The following is an 18,311-nucleotide window of genomic DNA, read 5'->3' on the forward strand; positions in this document are numbered from 1 at the left end:
CTGCTGGAGTCTTAATAAGATCGGATTGGATAAAATGCGGTCACTTCAGAAATTATATACTTTTTTTTGGGAGGGGGGTAAATACACATACAATGGCACTCTACAAAATCTCAGGAACTGCACCGTCTCAGACAAAAGTGAGGGGGAAAGGGTGGAAATAATATGCTTTTAATTATTAAACGTTTCCTGTCAATTGTGCCCACCCCAAGATTTTGAGAGATGAGGAACATGTATGAAAGCTGGGAGGGGGGGTTAAATCAGGGGACGGGGGATAAGTGAATTTCGACAAACACACAGAAAACCCGATCCCCTGTCACATAAAGACCTGAGATAAAAGTCAAGCGATCCCACTTGCGCTGGGCTGCAAGCTCAGCTCTGATCTCCCTCCCCAAAAGAGAGACGGAATTGGGAGTATGAATCAAGCAGAGAGAAAGGGGAGAACCCAGCAGCTGCCGCATTCTTCATTCTCTCTATCTCAATGTCCCCCAAGTTAGCCCGGGGTTTCTTGTTTTTTTTCTCTCTCTCCCTTTACATTAATGCTACGTGCATATGCGGTACGTCTAAGTGTTGGTGCCACCGTCTCTCAACTGACTCCTTTCCCTCCGTCTACTCTTACTTACCCCTTACGTAGTTTTACTCGTCACTGATTACGGTGCGCCAGGAGTGGATGGCTCTGCTGATACGTAGCCGCCACGTCAAAAACATACACTGAGAGCGTCACCTGCAGTCCCCTCAAACCAGGCGAGGCCGCAGCACCCCCGCGCCGCGCGCCGGCCCCCCGATCGCTGCGCCGCCCGCCCGCTCGCAACTCGACGCCCCATTGGCCCGCCCTCCCAACGGACCGGCCTTCCACACCTCGCGAGAGGCCCGAGCCGCGCCGCCATTGGCCCGCCGGTCCGGCCCGGCCCTTCTTCACGCGGCTCGGCCGCCTTCTCCGCGGCCGTGCCCGGATCTCATTTTCTTTTCCCTTTGGCCGTTTTGGCTTTCTTTCTCTTATTGTTGTCAGTAGGAGGAGAAGGAGGAGGAGGGAGAAGAGGGAGGAAAGGAGAAGGAAGGGGGGGGAGGTGGTTAATGTGGGAGGTGGGGAGAGAGGAAGGAAAATAAAGAGGGTAATAAATAAGAAACTTTCCCTTTTATTTCTCCCGTTTTTAAACTTTTGTCAGCTCGCTGGCTGTTTTTTTTCAATTAAATGCTCATGTCATGACGGGTTAGGATGGGTAGCTACAGATAGAGAACCAGCCAACAGTTCAGACGGGTATTATAGATGGTCCTCATCCAACATCCATCTGGAGCCGCTTTGTTTAAAAAAAAAGTTATCCAAAGCATTGATGGTTTCTTTTTGCTCTCCTGCCCCCCGAAGAGAAGCTTTTGAGGGCAAACCCTGTCCGGAATCACGGTTCTGGGTGGAACTCTTTCGGAGCGCGCGTATCATAATTCGGTTGGTTCTGATCCGCCAGCATTCTGCTTTAACCGATTTCTTGGGGGTGTTTTTGTTTTGGAGTTTCCCCCGTTAATTGAACTCATTTTTAAATGTTTTTTTTAAAAAGCCGGCAGCAGTTGACGCATTGCGGAGTGTGGTCGCCTCCATGCGGTGATCGGCTGTTACTGTGGATACTGCAATTCCAGAACTTGTGCCTGCTTCAAAAGACAGCACTTTTTTTTTCTCCCCTCTCCGTCTGTCTCGCCCACACACTTGCTCCTTTATCAGAAGGAGTTTTAAGTTTATTTATTGGTGCCACAAATAGCCTTATATTAACACTGCAATGAAGTTACTGTGAAAATCTCCTAAACGCCACACTCCAATGCCTGTTTGGGTACACTGAGGGAGAATTTAGCATAGCCAATCCACCTAACCAACACATCTTTTGAACTGTGCACCTGGAGGAAACCCATACAGACACCAAGAGAACATGCAACCTCCGCACAGTGACCCAAGTCCCTGGCACTGTGAGGCATGATGTGGAGATGCCGACGTTGGACTGGGGTAAAAGGAGTCTAACCTGGTGTTTGTTAGACTCCTTACTGTGAAGCAGCCATTGTGCTGTCCAACTGAGGCTCCCCAGCAGAAAGATTGTTCTGAAAAGTGATGATATCTTGTAACTGAGCATGCGACTTTTTAAAAAAGCATTGCGACCCATTACAAAAGTGGATGGGCATTCAGTGCTTCCTGTTAAATCTGGTTGAAAGAACTCACAACACACGTTTTAACTGATTTGGTTTCACTATAAATAAAAACAAAATGCTGAAGATGTTCAGCAGGTCAGGCAGCACCTACGGATAGAGAACCAGCCAACGGTTCAGATTGATGATGACCATCAAAGCTTATTTAATATATTGCTTTTGTATTTGATTTTTTTAACCTCCATCCATCAAATATGTGTCCATTATCCCTTGTGTGAAATTAATTTGAGCAGAGCGTACGATTGAGAATCATCTCAGTGAAGCCTTTATCCATCCATTGTCCAATTATTTGTGGTTAGACCCCACTTGGAGTACTGCGCGCAGTTCTGGTCACCTCATTACAGGAAAGATGTTGAAGCCATTGAAAGGGTGCAGAGGAGATTTACAAGGATGTTGCCTGGATTGGGGGGCATGCCTTATGAGGATAGGTTGAGGGAGCTTGGTCTCTTCTCCCTGGAGAGACGAAGGATGAGAGGTGACCTGATAGAGGTTTACAAGATGTTGAGAGGTCTGGATAGGGTAGACTCTCAGAGGCTATTTCCAAGGGCTGAAATGGTTGCTACGAGAGGACACAGGTTTAAGGTGCTGGGGGGTAGGTACAGAGGAGATGTCAGGGGTAAGTTTTTCACTCAGAGGGTGGTGGGTGAGTGGAATCGGCTGACGTCGGTGGTGGTGGAGGCAAACTCGTTGGGGTCTTTTAAGAGACTTCTGGATGAGTACATGGGATTTAATGGGATTGAGGGCTATAGATAGGCCTAGAGGTAGGGATATGATCAGTGCAACTTGTGGGCCGAAGGGCCTGTTTGTGCTGTGGCTTTCTATGTTCTATTTATTTGTACTTTTAATAGAAAATAGGAGCAATAAACCATTTGGCCCTTCGAGCGTGCTCCACCGTTCAATATGATCATGGCTGATTCTCAATCTCAATGCCATATTTCTACTTTCTCCTCATAGCCCTTGATGCCTTTAGAGTCTAAAAATCTATTTCCTAATTAAATATATTCAGTGACTTGGCCTCCACAGTCTTCTGTAATTGAGAGTTCCACAGGTTCACCAACCACTAAGCGAACAAAATTTTCCTCATCTCAGTCCCAAATGGCCTATCCTGAGACTGTGACCCCCTTGTTCTAGGCCACCCTCGCCCCCACCCCCCTCCCAACTCCCCTCCCCTCCCCCCCAACTAGACAGAGGAAACTATATCCTTGCATCCAGTCTGTCCAGCCCTGTCAGAATTTTATACATATCAATGATGTCTCCCCTCATTCTTTAAAGTTTATTTATTCGTGTCATAAGTAGGCTTACATTAACACTGCAATGAAGTTGCTGTGAAAATCCCCTGGCTGCCACATTCCGGCACCTATTTGGGTACACTAAGGAAGAATTTAGCATGGCCAATGCACCTAACATTCTTCTGCATTCTTCTACATTCCAGTCAATAGAGGCCCAACCAACAGAATCTCTCCTCATAAGACAATCCTGCTATCCCAGGAATCAGCCTGTTGAACCTTGCTGCACTCCCAGTGTGGCAAATTTGTCCTTTCTTAAATGAGATCAAAACTGCACACAATACTCCAAGTGTGAGCTCACCAATTCTTTGTACAGCTGCAGTAAGACGTCCTTGCTTCAATGGATATCTTACTGAAACTTCTAATACAGATTATGGAATGATGAGCAGGCACCATAACTGGTACAAAAGCAAATACTGTACAGTAGATGCTGGAAATCTGAGACGAAAACAAAATTTTGGAAACATTGAACAGATCAAACAGCATTTATGGAGAGATAAACTGTTAACATTTCAGGTCGATGATCTTTCATTACCTAATTGATATATGTTCCCCTGTTTTGTCATCCAAGAATACATTGTTATGCTATCCAAATGCCTAATAAACAAAGGACCAGGAGTATGCCATTCGGTTTGTTGAGCCTGCAGTCAATCAGCTTGATCATGGCTGATCATCTATCTCAATGCCACTTTCCTACACTATCTCCACATCTCTTAATGTTATTAGTCTCCAGAAAATTATTTTCTGTCTTGAACATGCTCAGTGTTTGAATTTTTGCAGCCTCTGGGTAGAGAGTGCCAAAGATTCACTACCCTCGCGAAGTGAAGAAATTCCTCATCTCAGTCTAAAATGGCTTACCCGTTATCCTGAGACTGTGTCATTGGTTTTAGACTTAACAGTCAGGGAAACATCTACATACAATCTGTCATGCCCCATCAGAAATTTGCAAATTTCATTGCCATCATCCCTCATGCTTAAAAACCCTAGGGAATACAGACATGGTGTCCTCAATCTCTCATAAAACAATCCCACCATCCCAGGGATTAAAATGGTGAACCTCTGTTGCACTTCCTCTATGGCAAATATATGCTTCCTTAGATAAGGGAACCAAAATTGTGCACAATACTCCAGGTGAGATCTCACGAAAACTCTTTATAATTAAGGACCCCACGCACCCCGGACATTCTCTCTTCCACCTTCTTCCATCGGGAAAAAGATACAAAAGTCTGAGGTCATGGACCAACCAACTCAAGAACAGCTTCTTCCCTGCTGCTGTCAGACTTTTGAATGGACCTACCTTGCATTAAGTTGATCTTTGTCTACACACTAGCTATGACTGTAATACTACATTCTGCACTCTATCGTTTCCTTCTCTGTGAACGGTATGTTTTGTCTGTATAGCGCGCAAGAAACAATGCTTTTCACCGTATGTTAATACATGTGACAATAATAAATCAAATCAAAATACAGCAAAACATTCTTAATCCTGTACTCAAATCCCCTCTCAATGAAGACCAACATATCATTTGCCTTCCTGACTGCTTGCTAGTTTTTAGTGACTCATGAACAAGTGTACCCAGGTCCCTTTGGACACCCACACCACCCAACCGCTGACCATTTAAGAAATATCCTGCCTTTTTGTTTTTCCAGCAAAGTGAGCAACTTCATGCTTATTCCCATTATATTCCACCTACCATCTTCTAGGCCATTCATTTAGTCTGTCCAAGTTCTACTGAAACTTCCTTGCATCCTCCGCACAACTTACATTCCACCCAGTTTGGTGTCATCAGCACATTTGGAAATATTACATTTGATTCCCAAGTCTAAATCATTCAGATTGTAGATTGTGAACATTGTACACCGACCACTGGTCCTGGCTGTGCCCCACTAGTAAAAGATTGCTTTCATGAGAATGATCCACTGATTGAATGACATTGGTTAATTCACATTTAAGACATTCATTTTCACTATATTACAAAAAAATAAAATGCCAAGAGAAAGAACACACTTTTGTTGGTTAGTCAGCATGCTGAAAAGAGAGGCACATTACCAAAGTTTTTCATCTTACACTCATTGGGACAAACTTAGGTATGTCAAATTCAAACAATCTCAACAATTTATACAACAGGAGAAAAGTTGCTGATTGGTTGGTAAGTCAACTCTGATTGACCAAGACATTGCAATGTAGAACATAATGCAGAACTATAGGCTCCTCATGCTCCCAGGTAACTGAAAAAAGCACAAGGCTTGATCATGTTCCTTTTGTTTGCCAATTAATGAATCACTTCTAGCAAGCTTGAGTCAGCCACATTGGGACCCCAAATGATGACCTTAAATTTGTTGTTAGTGCCACTATTAACACACTCGGGATTGTTCAGCAAGTACTGCCCGATCCCGGAATCACATCTAACAGCAGAGAAAAAGTGCTGAAAAAAACACAGCCAGTCTGACAGTATCTGTGAGAGCAGAAACAGAGTTAATGTTTTGAGTCCAATATGCCTCTTCTTCGGAATGGGTCATATTGAACTAGAAGCGTTAACTGTTTCTCTCTCCACAATTGCTGCCAGACATTTTTCCAGCATTTTCTGTTTCTTGTTTCAGATCTCTGGAACCTGTAGAATTTTGTTTTTATCCACCTTAGATTATCTCCTGGAAAGACAAAGCACCCCAAAAATTTAGGTCAAGGAAGGGGTTTCATGGTGCTCATTTGCCGTGGCTATTCAAATGGTACTTTCCACTAACAGAATGTTGCTGTCAGCTCAAAAAGATGTTCCGCCCACCAGACAATTGAGCAACATAATATATGACTCTTAAGTGCTGGTGTGATTGCAGGAATGTGAGCTGTATATCCTTGACCAAATCAAACAGCATGGGTACAGATAGTACTCAAATGGCCTGCACGTTCAAAACCCAAAACATCTCCAATTGATTGTGTTCCCATGATTGGGCAGCACATGTTGAATAATCCTGAATACGCCAATAGCTACATGAAGATTCAGTTTAAGATAATCAGTCAAACTCTTAAAGTGGCTCATTTACACTTGTTAGAAGCAAGTTATATGCACGTGCAAGAACCTGTTCTCTGCAAATTAAAGAAATATGTCAAGCCTGGCATCTTTTATGAATTACCCAGGTGTTTGGAGAGCCTATAGTTCCCTGTTGTTTTCTCCATGATGATGTCTTGGCCAATCAGAGTCAATTTGTCAACCAATTAGCACCCTATTCTGCAGTATAAATTGTTGTGATTGTTTGAAATTGGTATTCATGCATTTGACCTGATGACTGCAAGATAAAAAACTTCAGCAACATATGTCCCATTTCAGAAATATTCAAGTTCTGTGAAAGTCAGTATTAGTATAAAATACTTCCAGTGCAGTCATAGCATCATCAGATACTCAGTGAATATTGAATGTCCATTCCATTAGGCAGAGCCTTCTCGGCCTTTTGGCTAAGATCAAGTGTAGTATGGTTGGCAGCCCATGGTCGGCCGCACTTGGTTGAGGTCATTAGGTTGCGCTGAGGCTTCATATGTTTCATATGAAGCAATTTTTTAAAGCGGCAGCTCGGCCTTTTGGCTAAGATGCAAATGAGCTCAAGTCTTGGAGGAGGAACCTCCCCCTTCTCCAATCAGCTTGGCTCATGTAGATCAGGCCCAGGACAGGGTGGTTTGGTCGCTCGCCCTGTCTTGTCAGCCTGGATCTGAAATGTCTCAACTTGTTGAGACTCTGAATTGGATTTGATTTGATTGAATTGGAAAAGTATTTTTTAAAAATTTTTAACTTTGATTTCAAGCATTACTTCACTGGAACTCCCTCGTAGCTGCCCTTCATATCAAAGCAATAGTTCAATCGAATGTGGATCACTGACCCTGAGCAAAACTGTCCAAAGACAATCAAAAGGGAAAATAGATGAGGTTATAATTAGCACAGGGCGGCACAGTGGTTAGCACTGCTGCCTCATAGCGCCAGTGACCCGGGTTCAATTCCTGGCTTGGGTCAGTGTGGAGTTTGCACATTCTCCCTGTGTCTGTGTGGGTTTCGTCTAGGTGCTCCAGTTTCCTCCCACAGTCTGAAAGACGTGCTGGTTAGGTGCATTGGCCATGCTAAATTCTCCCTCAGTTACCCAAACAGGTGCCAGAGTGTGACGACTAGGGGATTTTCACAGTAACTTCATTGCAGGATTAATGTAAGTCTACTTGTGACTAATAAATAAACTTGAACTTTTAAAAATTATTTTGAATGATTTAAAAAGGCACCTTTTTGGTTAAATTGTTAGGTTAATAACACCGAGGCTTCAGGGTTTTTTTAATTTAAACTGACCAAACTAACGCAAACTAAGGTAGTTGTGGTCATCATAGGCCCAGGGCATCGCCACTGGAGTTCCCCAGGGTGTGCATTCAAATGTATTGATTTGAATCATCAGTGGTTTAACCATAAAGTCAGGCAGGACTGGTTTCTGAATGGAGGGCTGTGACAAGTGGCGTTCCTCAGGGATCAGTGCTGGGACCTTTGCTGTTTGTAATATATATAAATGACTTGGAGGAAAATTTAACTGGTTTGATTAGTAAGTTTGCTGACAACACAAAGGTTGGTAGATTTGCAGACAGCGATGAGGACCATCAGACGATACAGCAGGATATAAATCGGTTGGGCGGAGAGATGGCAGATGGAGTTTAATCTGGACAAATGTGAGGTAATGCATTTTGGAAGGTCGAATAAAGATAGGAAATATACAGTAAATGGCAGAACCCTTAAGAGTATTGATAGGCAGAGGGATCTGGGTGTACAGGTTACACAGGTCACTGAAAGTGGCAAAGCAGGTGGAGAAGGTAGTCAAGAAGGCATACGGCATGCTTGCCTTCATCAGCCAAGGCATTGAGTTTAAAAATTGGCAAGTCAAGTTGCAGCTTTATAGAACCTTAGTTAGGCCGCATTTGGAATATAGTGTTCAATTCTGGTCGCCACACTACCAGAAGGATGTGGAGGCTTTGGAGAGGGTACAGAAAAGATTTACCAGGATGTTGCCTGGTATGGAGGGCATTAGCTATGAGGGGAGGTTGGAGAAAATTGGTTTGTTCTCACTGGAACGACGGAGGTTGAGGGGCAACCTGATAGAAGTCTACAAAATTATGAGGGGCATGGACAGAGTGGATAGTCAGAAGCTTTTTTCCAGGGTGGAAGAGTCAATTACTAGGGGGCATTAGGTTTAAGGTGCGAGGGGCAAAGGAGAAGTATGAGGCAAGTTTTTTACCCAGAGGGTGGTGGGTGCCTGGAACTTGCTGCCAGAGGAGGTAGTGGAAGCATACGATAGTGAGTTTTAAGGGGCATCTTGACAAATACATGAATAGGATGGGAATAGAGGGATATGGTCCCCGGAAGGGTAGGGGGTTTTAGTTCAACCGGGCAGCATGGTCGGTGCAGAATTGGAGTGCCGAAGAGCCTGTTCCTGTGCTGTATTTTTCTTTGTTCTTTGGTGCAAGGGTATTTGCCGTACTAGGCGAACTAGTCTGCCTTCCAGGACCCCCAACCCAACACACACACACAATTTTTGGAAATGGATTACTCATGGGTAGTTGTTATGCGTGGACTGCCCTCTCTCTAGTCTCAGGCTCCCACTGTTGTGCAGCACCAGGCTCCCTCCTCCTGCTCACTGGATTCCCACGCTCCATTCATTCATCAACGCCCACATCACTGAGATCAAGGAGCTTTCTGACTGCTTGAAAACGCTGAGACGGCATGTTTACTAACCGGTATCACTCATTCTGCACACATGCTTTTAAACGATGAAACAAAACCTTTTAGATTTTTTTGTATTCATGTTACATGGTGATATAATATTGGAAACTTGGACTTTGGGGCGAGACACTGATGTACGAAGCAATCGTGAGATTTATAATCATTATGATTCACGTGGAGCATTCAAATATACAATTGACAAAAACCTGTCTCACTACCGAGCAGGGAAAATAGAGCTGATGTCATTTATATTTTAAAAAACATGGTCGTTTTAAATTAGTGTTGAGACAACTTGAATTGTTCATGCAATGATTTCTCACGAATCATCTTATTTTCCTTTACAATGCTAATGAAATCGTGTTGCTAAACGAATCAACCCCCGAAGGTGCCCCAGTCATTGCTGCTAAACATCCAAATGGCTATTTCATCCACAATATCTGAAACTACCCCGATAGATTCACTTGTTTTTTTTCCACAGCAGAATATTATCTGGCTATTTCAAAATATTCGTAGCCCTAAAAATGTATTTCTTTGACTTTGATCAATTCCGAATTGTAATTCGAAGCTATTGATTTTGCGGTTTCAAACACCCGTACTCTTGGGAAAGAATCCTGTCTGTTTCTCCTTTTCACACTTTTATCTTAATCTCACTAATACATGCTGGGATTCCCAAACCTTTGCCATCTCTACACCCTAACTATGACTGTAATATTACATTCTGCACCCTCTCCTTTCCTGCTCTATGCACGGGATGTTTTGTCAGTATAGGGGGCAAGAAACAATACTTTTCACTGTTTACTAATACATGTGACAATAATAAATCAAATCAAATATGGAACAAAAGAATTAAATTGGAAATCAACAATCATTCTAGCACAAGTAATACGTTTAATAAAACACCCCGAAATAAGTAAATTCCAAAGTACATCTGCCTTACTAGATTGTTGATGCATAAATTATAGCAAAGAATCTTGACGCTAGACTATACATAAAAACAAAATGTTACACCACATCATCCTCCAACAAGTTAATATATATTGGGAACTATGCACGCCACAAATTTTAACACAGTGGTTAAGCTAGCTGATGGCGCAGAGGATTTATTGCCATTTAATAAGAGACCTCAAAATATTGTATCAGACTTGCCAAGTTCCATCAGCGCTGCACTAAAACAATAGCCACTCAAAATTGAAAGTTATCTTTCATGTTGTAATTTTGAGTATATAACCGTTCAGTTGCTAGGCTTTGATCTCTTGTCAAAAACTAATTTAAAATATGAGCATTTAATTTCTATATGGGTTACTAAATGCATAGGCATTTGTCTCAATTGTGTTAATTTGTCCCAACTCTCCCACCAACTCCCATACTACATCTTGGAACAGAAATGAAACACAAACGCTCGATTGTATCAAAAAAACAATTCATTCTGGTTTAAATCTTTATCAGAATATTGTGTGATCTGCATTGCATTAACTGTTTTTCAATACCACATTGAACTGTAACTAAAAGATGCCACCATTTGAACTTCATTAGAGGATTTTGATTTGATTTGATATATTATTGTCACATGCATTTGTATACAGTGAAAAGTGTTGCTTCTTGTGCGCTATACAGACAAAGCATACTGTACATATAGAAGGACTAGACAGAGTGCAGAATGTAATGTTACAGTCATAGCTAGGGTGTAGAGAAAGATCAACTCCAAAGATGTGCGGGTTAGGTTGATTGGCCAGGTTAAAAATTGCCCCTTAGAGTCCTGGGATGCGTAGGTTAGAGGGATTAGCGGGTAAATATGTGGGGTGGGATTGTGGTCGGTGCAGACTCGATGGGCCGAATGGCCTCCTTCTGCACTGTAGGGTTTCTATGATTCTATGATTCTTCTAATATAAAGTGGGTTCATTCAAAAGTCTGATGGCAACAGGGAAGAAGCTGTTCTTGAGTCGGTTGGTACATGTCCTCAGATTTTTGTGTCTTTTTCCCAATGGAAGAAGGTGGAAGAGATTATGTCTGGGTTGCGTGGGGTCCTTGATTATGCTGGCTGCTTTTCCGAGGCAGCAGGAAACGTACCCAGAGTGAATGGATGGGAGGGTGGTTTGCGTGATGGACTGGGCTTCGTTCACGTCCCTTTGGAGTTTTTTTGTGGCCTTGGATAGAGCAGGAGCTATGCCAAACTGTGATATAACCAGAAAGGATGCTTTCTATGGTGCATCTGTAAAGGTTGGTGAGAGTCATAGTGGACAGGCCAAATTTTCTCAGCCTCCTGAGAAAGCTGAGGTGCTGGTGGGATTTCTTAACTATAGCGTCAGCATGGAGGGACCAGGACAGGTGGTTGGTGACCTGGACACTTAGAAACTTGAAGCTCTCGACCATTTCCACTTCATCCCCATTGATGTAGACAGGGGCATGTCCTCCACTACGCTTCCTGAAGTCAATGACTGTCTCCTTTGTTTTGTTGACGTTGATGGAGAGATTATTGTCGTCGCACCAGTTCACCAGATTCTCTATCTCTTTCCTATACTGTGTCTCGTCATTGTTTGAGACCTGATCCATTACGGTGGTGTCATCAGCAACTTGAAAATCGAGTGGGAGGGGAATTTGACCACGCAGTCATAGGCCTATAAGGAGTATAGTAAGGGGCTGAGGACACCCTTGTGGGGCATGGGTATTGAGGATGATCGTGGAGCAGGTGCTGTTGCCTATCCTTACTGATTGCTGTCTGTGGGTTAGGAAGTCTAGGATCCAGTCACAGAGGGAGAAGCCGAGCCCCAGGCCACGGAATTTGGTGCATTAGTACATTGTGACAGGCTAGGTGGCCTGGCTGGGGCCACAACTCATGTTAAAAGGCTATTAAAACTGTGATCAAGATAAAATGTTACCATTACTTCTGAAAGGAAAACACAGCTGGAGGAATGATCACAATCCCTTCCTTTCAGTATGAATAACCGAGTCTGCTAGGTAGTGGAAACACATTTATTATTTGCTCATCAATAAAAATCTGGCTGGCTTTCTGTTCCTTTTTTAAAAAAGTGTCACCTGAGGCGATTGTCTGGTTCATCACTAAGATAAAAGCACAATACTGTGGAATCTGAATCAAAAACAGAAAATACTGAAAATTCTCAGCAGTCTGACAGCATCTGTGGAAAGAGAATAGAGCCAACTTTTTCAAAGCTGGAGCTACTCACCGATGATTCCATAGCGTTCAACTCCTGATGATTTAGCACAGTTCCAGAGTCCAATAAAGTAAAACGTTTCCTTCCCTCTCTTCTAAATCTGTGTCTCATTCTTGACCTATGAACGAGAAGGCTTCTTCTATCTGCTTCATCCTTTCATAATTCTATATATGGCTTTTACCATACCTTAACATTGAACAACAGGTGTATGTGGGGAAACGTCTTGGATGCATTTATAATAAATAACTTTTATGGAAGTTTTGTTTTTAAGAACTGAATAGTTTTCAATGTGTTTGTGCTCTAAATGTTATTTCTACTCTAAATTAAGGTGCCGAATAAGGAAGGCCCGATGAAGAAAATAGGGAAATCTTTGCTCTGCTTTGTGGTACCGACTGATTTGTAAACGCAACTTGGAAAAGATGGACAGTATCTTTTCTCAGTTTTCTGCTGGTGACAGGTTCCTCATACTTAGTCAATTGGGTATTCAACTTGAGTTTATCACAATTCTTTTTTGCCCTGTGCACTCAACAAATGTGTCGCAAATCAATCCACACTTGCAGTTTTGAAAGGTGAAACATAATATTCAATCTGTGTGCAAAATATCTGTTAATTACATAAAGAGGACATATAATAGGAAAACATAGTATCGGTAAAAAATGGAACAGGAAAACTAATGCATAATTTCCTGTTGTTTACTATGCAATCAAGAATTCCAGAGATGTGGTTCTATTGTGATCAGTGTGTACCCATAAGTGCTGTAGACTAGCAACCTGGGCTGAAGTGTGGTAAGTTTCTACAGACTCATTTTCTGAATAGTACTTCTCCATCAGATACTCTGCACTGAATCTTCTCAGCAGTATTGGTTGAGCGTGAGTGATGAAAACTAGGATATAAGAGATTTTCTTTCTTGGTTGCCAACCTTCCAGGATTGATCGGGAGTCTCTATGAAGATCAATCTCCAGGACTCTGCTGTGTACAACCCTGGAAGAAAACCCTGGGCGGCACGGTGGCATAGTGTTTGGTGGCATGGTGGCATAGTGGTTTGCACTGCTGCCTCACAGTGCAAGGGACCTGGGTTCAATTCCTGGCTTGGGTTACTGTCTGTGTGGAATTTGCATGTGCTCCCTGTGTCTGTGTGGGTTTCCTCCGGGAGCTCTGGTTTCATCCCACAGTCCAAAGATGTGTGGGTTAGGTGCATTGGCCATGCTAAATTGCCCCTTAGTGTCTCGGAATGTGTGGATTAGTGGGGTAAATATGTGGGGTTATGGGGATAGGGCCTGGATAGGATTGTTATCAGTGCAGGCTTGATGGGCTGAATGGCCTCTTTCTGTAGGGATTCTATGACAATTAAAGTGACGTTAAAAAATGTTGTTTTTTTGTCAGTTTCTTTGAACATTTCTCTTTACCAGATATGAAAATATTGAATTTTGGGGAGAAGAGAGGCTCATTGGTTGACAGTCAAGCATCACTCAATTGATTAACGAGTCTTTTTACTTTCCACTTGATGTAAGAAGGCAGTTCACCATAAGGATGGGTGAGTTGGCCAATGAATGGCTGGAGAATGGGGGCAATGCATGTGCTGATACCTCCAGGAATACATTTAATCACAGTTGGCAACCCTAATTTATCCATAATTAGCAACCGTCTTCCTTTCCCAAAGGCTGGTGATTCTTGAAACTGCCTCATCAATGGCTTAACAATCCCTTCCCTTTTTGAAATGTTCTTCTCCCCAAAATTCTTCAATGTCTCCCTTAGGGGATCACCCACAGATAGCTACCACAGCTAACATTATCCTCAACCATGAAGGCTGCTCTGAATTTATAATAAAAGAAAAATACTGTAGATGCTGGAAATCTGAAATGAGATATTAGACAGGCTAGGCTTGCATCCACTGGAGTTCAGAAGAGTAAGAGATGACTTGATTGAAGCATATAAGATCCTGAGGGGTCTTGGCAGAATGGATGTGGAGAGGATGCTTCCTCTCATGGGAGAATCTAGAACTAAGGGTCGCTGACTAAAAAGGATCACCCATTTAAGACAGATGAGGCAAATTATTTTTCACTCAGAGGGTTGTGAGTCTTTTGAACTCTTCCTGAAAAGATGGTGGAAGAAGGGCCTTTGAATATTTCTAAAGCAGAGGTGGATAGATTCTTGGTAAACAAGGTGGCGATAGGTTATTGGGGGTAAGCGGAGTGCAAATTTGAGGTTACGATCAAATCAGCCACGATTTTATGAAATGATGAAGCAGACTCAAGGGGCCGAATGGCCTTCCCCCTGATCGCTGTTCCTATGTTGGTAAAAATAGAAAGTGTCTGAATTTATCCTGCACATGAATGTGCATGTTTCATGCTATCATCTACCCAATCCATCTTGCTGCAAATTTATAAATGCTTTGTGTTATTTTGTTTTCATTAGTTTCTTTGCAAAATAAAAATTTAATTTTTGTACATAATAAATGGTTAGGTGTTATTTTATTCTCATTGATTTTTACATGATAAAATTGAAATTTATGAGTTCGAAAAGAAAAAGATGCACTGGCCCGTACGGGGATCGAACCCGCGACCTTGGCGTTATTAGCACCACGCTCTAACCAACTGAGCTAACCGGCCGGTATATGCAATGGGTCGGATTCCGACATTATTTATAAGTGTCTCATAGTTACGTTTTTCCGACAAGTACTATTTCTGAAGTGCAAAATAGATTATTACAATGTTACCAGTTTTTTTCCTAAAAGTTTGCAGGCTTAATCCATCTGGCGGCAATTGTGTCCACTTTGCATTCAAACAGATATTTTAAATTTAAACGAGGGGTTCTGTACGCTTCATTTATCTCCAGTGCAAGTGTTATTTGTGGTAGACTTTCTGTAAAGTTGCTAATTCTATTTGATTATTACTCCAGATTGGTTAATGTCTTGTTAAGATTCACTTTTTTCTCCCGTTTTCACTTTGAGCAATTTCAACACAATTCATGGGATCAATTTGTTTTTCCTGTGTGCATCAAGTTTGATCTCCCAGTGTTTTATCAAAGCTTGGAGTGCACATGAGCAAGTCCAGGACAATGGATAAAGGATACTCGAACATGGCAGCTTGTGGAGTTGGTCTTCCATAAGCACTGGAGTGGGGAACACGAGGATCTGGCATGGGAGTGTAGTGGAGGACATGCTCCTGTCTACGTCAAGAGGCATGGAGTGGAATTGGACGAGAGCTTCTTCAAGTTTCGAGGTGTCCAGACCACCAACAACCTATCCTGGTCCCTCCACTACGACGCTACAGTTAAGAAAGCCCACCAACACCTCTACTTTCTCAGGAGATTAAGGAAATTTGACATGTCCGCTACAACTCTCACCAACTTTTACAGATGCACCATAGAAATCCTTTCTATTTGTATCACAGCTTGGTATGGCTTCTGCTCTGACCAAGACCGCAAAAAACTACAAAGGGTTGTGAACGAAGCCCAGTCCATCATGCAAACCAGCCTCCCGCCCATTGACTCCGTCTACACTCCCCACTGCCTTGGAAAAGCAGCCAGCATAATCAAGGACCCTACGCACCCCGGACATGGAGATCCAGCTTCTTCTGGTGGGAAAAAGATACAAAATTTTGAGAACACATATCAACCAACTCAAGAACAGCTTCTTCCCTGCTGCCATCAGACTTTTGAATGGACCTACCTCATATTAAGTTGATCTTTCCCTACACCTTCACCTGCAGTGAAGAAAGTTATCTCCAATTGCAACAGGATCTTGCTCAATTGGGCCAGTGGGCTGACGAATGGCAGATGAAGTTTAAATTAGACAAATGCGAGGTGATGCGTTTTGGTAGATTGAACCAGGGCAGGACTTACTCAGTTAATGGTTGGGCATTGGGGAGAGTTACAGAACAAAGAGATCTTGGGGTACATGTTCATAGCTCCTTGAAAGTGTAGTCACAGGTGGACAGAGTGGTGAAGAAGGCAGTCGGCATATTTGGTTTCATCGGTCAGAACATTGAATACAGAAGTTGGGACGTCTTGTTGAAGTTGTACAAGACATTGGTAAGGCCACACTTGGAATACTGTGTGCAATTCTGCTCACCCTATTATAGAAAGGATATTATTAAACTAGAAAGAGTGCAGAAAAGATTTACTAGGATGCTACTGGGACTTGATGGATTGCGTTACACTCGATTGATGGATTACTATCTCAATGGAAACAAATTAAAACATGCTACCGTGCAAAGGGACCTGGGGGTCCTTGTGCATGAGACGCAAAAGCCCAGTCTGCAGGTACAACAGGTGATCAAGAAGGCAAATGGGATGTTGGCCTATATTGCGAGGGGGATAGAATATAAAAGCAGGGATGTCTTGATGCACCTGTACAGGGCATTGGTGAGGCCGCAGCTGGAATACTGTGTGCAGTATTGGTCCCCTTATATGAGGAAGGATATATTGGCATTGGAGGGAGTGCAGAGAAGGTTCACCAGGTTGATACCGGAGATGAGGGGTTTGGATTATGAGGAGAGGCTGAGGAGATTGGGTTTGTACTCGTTGGAGTTTAGAAGGATGAGGGGGGATCTTATGGAGACTTATAAGATAATGCGGGGGCTGGATAGGGTGGAGGCGGAGAGATTCTTTCCACTTAGTAAGGAAGTTAAAACTAGAGGACACAGCCTCAAAATAAAGGGGGGTCGGTTTAAGACAGAGTTGAGGAGGAACTTCTTCTCCCAGAGGGTGGTGAATCTCTGGAATTCTCTGCCCACTGAGGTGGTGGAGGCTACCTCGCTGAATATGTTTAAAGCGCGGATGGATGGATTCCTGATCGGTAAGGGAATTAAGGGTTATGGGGATCAGGCGGGTAAGTGGTACTGATCCACGTCAGATCAGCCATGATCTTATTGAATGGCGGGGCAGGCTCGAGGGGCTAGATGGCCTACTCCTGCTCCTATTTCTTATGTTCTTATGTTATAAGGAGAGGCTGAATAGACTGGGACTTTTTTCTCTGGAGCGTAGGAGGCTGAGGGGTGACCTTATAGAGGTCTATAAAATAATGAGGGACATAGACAAGGTAGATAGTCAATATCTTTTCCCAAAGGTAGGGGAGTCTAAAATTAGAGGGCATAGGTTTAAGGTGAGAGGGGAGAGATACAAAAGTGTCCAGAGGGGCAATTGTTTCACACAGAGGGTGGTGAGTGTCTGGAACAAGCTGCCAGAGGTAGTAGCAGAGGCGGGTACAATTTTATCTTTTAAAAAGCATTTAGATAGTTACATGGGTACGATGGGTATAGAGGGATATGGGCCAAATGCGGGCAATTGGGATTAGCTTAGGGGTTTTTTAAAAAAAGGCAGCATGGACAAGTTGGGCCGAAGGGCCTGTTTCCATGCTGTAAACCTCTATGACTCTATGACCTTAGTTATGACTGTAACACTACATTCTGCACCCTCTCCTTTCCTTCTCGATGTACGGTATGCTTGTCTGTACAGCGCGCACAAAACAACATTTTTCACTGTATATCAATACATGTGACAATAATAAATCAAATCAAATCAAAATGATTTATAGGTTGGGGTGAAAGATTGACTGGTGGGTCTTCATGATTTCCCCTGCAGAAATTCTGCAAAAGTGGTTTCCTAGCTAAAAAGTAAAATGATTTTAGAAATGCTCTACTCGTTATCTAAAGTGCTAACTACACTTAAACTTTCCTTGTAAAAGTTGCAGTCGTATTGTAGCAAAAGTGCTGCAAGCTCTTCAGTGAACTTAAACAGAAACCCAGCATCACGAACCAAGATCTAAAAAAAAATCAATGAATTTGGTATAACAATTATGTGTTTCTATTTCGTCAAACATACATCAATATGGCTTAGGTCAGTTTATAAAGCTCATTAAAAACAATTTATATTTATATTGTGTCTTTAACGATAGGACCATAAGATGTAGGAGCAGAAGTAAGCCATTCGGCCCATCA

The 18,311-nt window shown here is 42.7% G+C and overlaps 1 protein-coding gene and 1 non-coding gene across 10 annotated transcripts in view; both read right to left on the minus strand.

Annotated features, from left to right (window-relative positions):
• Positions 1-811, minus strand: part of LOC144506712 (cAMP-responsive element modulator) — a 132,192-nt gene extending 131,381 nt beyond the window's left edge. For 2 of the 9 annotated variants that reach the window (XR_013499959.1, XM_078233106.1), the window contains exon 1: positions 621-751. The gene's annotated coding sequence lies outside the window, so the exon portion shown is untranslated. Of the gene's footprint in view, positions 1-620 lie in introns of all 9 variants that reach the window. The other 7 variants (XM_078233115.1, XM_078233107.1, XM_078233108.1 and 4 more) reach the window with 6 other exon arrangements.
• A 14,096-nt stretch (positions 812-14,907) lies between these two features.
• Positions 14,908-14,981, minus strand: trnai-aau (transfer RNA isoleucine (anticodon AAU)). The gene has a single exon. It is a non-coding gene; the product is annotated as a tRNA-Ile (tRNA).
• Positions 14,982-18,311: the final 3,330 nt, after the last annotated feature.

This window comes from Mustelus asterias, chromosome 2 (assembly GCF_964213995.1).
Source record: "Mustelus asterias chromosome 2, sMusAst1.hap1.1, whole genome shotgun sequence".
NCBI lineage: Eukaryota > Metazoa > Chordata > Chondrichthyes > Carcharhiniformes > Triakidae > Mustelus > Mustelus asterias.